This window comes from Lactuca serriola, chromosome 5, assembly GCF_051521515.1.
Source record: "Lactuca serriola cultivar US96UC23 chromosome 5, Lser_US96UC23_V15, whole genome shotgun sequence".
NCBI classification, from domain to species: domain Eukaryota; kingdom Viridiplantae; phylum Streptophyta; class Magnoliopsida; order Asterales; family Asteraceae; genus Lactuca; species Lactuca serriola.
In genome coordinates, this window is record NC_136412.1 from 137,198,267 (window position 1) to 137,202,138 (window position 3,872).

Sequence of the window (3,872 nt, forward strand, 5' to 3'; positions counted from 1 at the left end):
GAATCCGTAGATCCAAAAATGATGTCATCCACGTAAAATTGTACCAGCATGAGATGCTTTCCATTTGATCTTCGGAATAGAGTGGGATCAAGTATTCCTTTTTGAAAACCTGAGCGTTTGAGAAAATTGGTGAGTGTTTCGTACTAAGCCCGAGGAGCTTGCTTGAGTCCGTAGACAGCCTTTCGGAGTTTATAACAATAGTTTGGAAAAGAAAGATTAATAAATTCGGGGGGCTGTTGAAGGTATACTTCAGTGTCAAGTTCACCATTAAGAAAGGCACTCTTAACATCTATTTGATAAACTTTGAAGCCTTTGTGAGCAGCATAAGCAAGAAAGATTCTGATAGTTTCAAGTCGTGCAACAGGAGCAAATGTCTCGTCGTAGTCAAGACCTTCAATTTGAGTAAAACCTTTAGCTACCAATCTTGCCTTATTTCGGATGATAACTCCTGCATTGTCTAGCTTGTTGTAAAATACCCATCTTGTACCGACAACGGGGTGATGTTGAAGAGGAGGTACGAGAATCCAGACTTCATTTCGGTCAAATTCTGACAGTTCTTCTTGCATGGCAGTAATCCAATCAGCATGCTCTAATGCTTCCTTGATGGATTCGGGTTCAACCATGGATATGAATGCTGAAAAATGACATTCATTTTGAATGTTGGTAGCTGAGCGAGTTTGTACACCAACATTCGGATTGCCTATCACTTGGTTCGGAGGATGATCCTTCGTCCAAACATGCAATCGAGGGAGTTCTTATGCAGTCGAAGATCCTACCTCAACAGTGGAATTGATTTGGTCCCCTTGAATGATTTGAATATTTGGATGATGCTCCCCATGAACTTCTGAACCTGAGAGGTTGACATCATCATCAGAAGGGAACTCAAAGAAGTTTTCATTTTCATTAATGTTGAGAGGATTAGAGTCATCGAAATCGATAGTTGCATCTTGGAAGCCATCCACATTTGAATCAAGAGAGGGATTTACATTATTCTCCCCCTCAACCTGAGAAGGTTGAAACGGATCGGTATCAAATGGAGGTAGACTCGGAAGTGGACCAGAGGGGTTGTGAGAAACTGGGGCTTCCGAAGGTGGAACTGGAATTAGAGATGGTCTTGATCGAGATTCGGAGTCGAGAGTGGTTTCGGAGGGACCAAAGAGGGTTTCAAAGTCAACCTCAAGAATGGTTTGAGGGTTCGGACATCCTGGCGGAGGAGCATCAGACTCCATGATGTGAGTGGGGCCAGAATTCCGAACAAAGTTGTCATCGAAGGTAATATCAAAAATTTCTTCCAGAACACGAGTTCTTTGGTTGAGAACTCTGTAAGCCTTTGATTTGGAAGAGTACCCTAGAAAGATAGCCTCATCAGATTTAGGTTGGAACTTTATAAGCTGATTACGGTTGTTTTTATGAAGCATCTATATCCTAAGACATGTAAGAATGACATTGTTGGCTTTCGACCATTCATTGCTTCGTATTGTGTCATGTTGAGACGTCTATTGATGATACTTCGATTTTGAGTGAAGCAAGCAGTGGATACAGCTTCAGCCCAAAGATAGAGTGGTAAGTTTGCATAGTTCAACATTGATCGAGCGACTTCAACAAGTGTTTTATTGCGTCTTTCAACTACACTGTTTTGTTGTGGAATAGGCAGCTGAGAATTTGTGATCAATTCCTTTTTCTGTGAGAAATTTCTCAATGGTGGAATTGACAAATTCTAAGCCATTATCACTTCGGATTCTTCGGACGGGAAGTTTGATAAGAACTTTTATTCCTTTAATAAAATTGACGAGCTCAGAGGCTGTTTCAGATTTCAGCCTTAGGAAGAAAACCCAGGTGAACCTTGTAAAGTCATCAACAATCACAAGAATATATTTCTTATGATGAAGACTTTCTACAGTGGATGGTCCACAAAGATCAATGTGTAGAAGTTCCAATGGATCTGAGATGGACTTTTCTATGATAGCAGGATGACCTTTCTTTGATTGGTTACCACACTCACACGCAACACATAAATGATTATTTTTGAACTTGAGAAGAGGTAATACTCTTACCATTTCGCCTGATACAAGATCATTCATGTACAAAAAGTTCAGATGAGCAAGCCTTCGGTGCCATAACCAACTGACGTCAGGAACAACTTTGGAGAGAAGGCAGAGTTGTGGTTTACCAATAATCATGTTGATGTCAAGCGGGTACATGTTCTTGTTGCGAAGTGACATTATCAAACATTCTTTTCGGTCTTCAATCATCACATAGCTATACTTTTTTGCAAAATTCCACACGTCGACTTGAGTCAGTGAGCTGAGCAATACTTATCAAATTGTGTTCCAAGTTAGCTACATAAGCAACATGTGAAATAGAGAAGTTTCCATTGGTGAGAGTTCCATAACCACGAATTTGAGAATTGGAGTTGTTGTCATATGTCACGTATCCAAAATTTGGAGAGAGCTTTAAATCTCGCAGAAAATCCTTCTGCCTCGTCATGTGCATGGAGCAAGCACTATCATATACCATATTGTTTCTTGCTCCGAAGCACAAAGTGCCTGCAAAATTAGTGAAAAATGGGGTTTTTAGGCTCCGAGTTAGACTTTGGGACGTAGGCATGGGCTTTGGACTTTGATTGTGACTTGGGAACAACTTTGTGTTTCTGGGTGATGTTACTGGAATTCTTTGGAAACAGAAAGAATGCTAAAGTATTTTCATCTATCCAGTAGTCATATTCAACTACTTGTGGGTGCGGAGCTAACTTCTTCAGACCTTTGGTATCCGAATGATTGACAATTTTTGCTATCTTCGGGATTGTTGTTTTATTGACAGATGTTTTGATTTTCCACACAAGATTTCTGTTTGAAGATTTTGAAACGGTGGTTTTTGTACTTGTGGATTTGTTTTATGACACATTGTTTTTTGAAATTATGGGTTTAAAAATTGTGCCATCAGGTTTTGCAATAAAGACAGATGAAACAGTTTGAGATGTCGGTGAAGTATTTCAGATGGTTTTGACATTAACATGAGCTTGAGGTGAATTGGAGCTAAGGACTTCCTTAGGTTCCGAAAGAACAAGGGGTCCAGAAGGTCTTTTTAGGATCCTAGTGGGAACAAAAGAATTTTGACTGTGAGTAGAGACATGAGAATTCCGGGATGAATTTGGTTTAGAGTTAGAAAGGAACCTAGAATTTTGTCTAGTCTTTACTTCCTTTTTGTAAGCATTTCTAGGTTCTACCTTGGGATCTACAACATCTTTCCTATTCAACATTGGTTTTCTCTTAGGATGAGGAGAGGATCTAGAGGTTTGTCCTTTGGATGGATTTGTAAACTCAGGAGTAATTGGAACCAATTTGGTCTTTGAAAGCACTAAGGATTCAGATTCACATGAATCAGAGGACACATTGTTGGATTAGTGTCTAAGTCCATAACTATTTTGGTATGTACTTGACCCGATGGTGCATGGTGCTTTTGGGTTGCCTTCACCAAAGCAACTTGATAGGATGAATTATGGAGAGAAATGATTAAATATGATTTATTAATATATTATGAGAATAATATATTAAAGGAGAAATCATATTGTTTAATTAATATTAGTCAATAATTAATTGGTAATTAGTTTTGTGACTAAAAGAGATTAATTAAACTTAAGGGATTGGAATTGTAATTATAAGATAATTACAATTTGGGCCATGGATTGCCTTATATTAAGGAGTGGACGAATTCTATGGGGAAGCCCATGGGGAAATCGTCCAAGGCCTTAAGGAAAGGGATCCATGGGTTGCTTAGGGCTTAAGCATCCAAATTAGGGTTTCCTTGTTAGATAACCCTAATAGCCTCACTATATATATGACCCTTACGACCCAAAAACGGGGCTAAGCTTT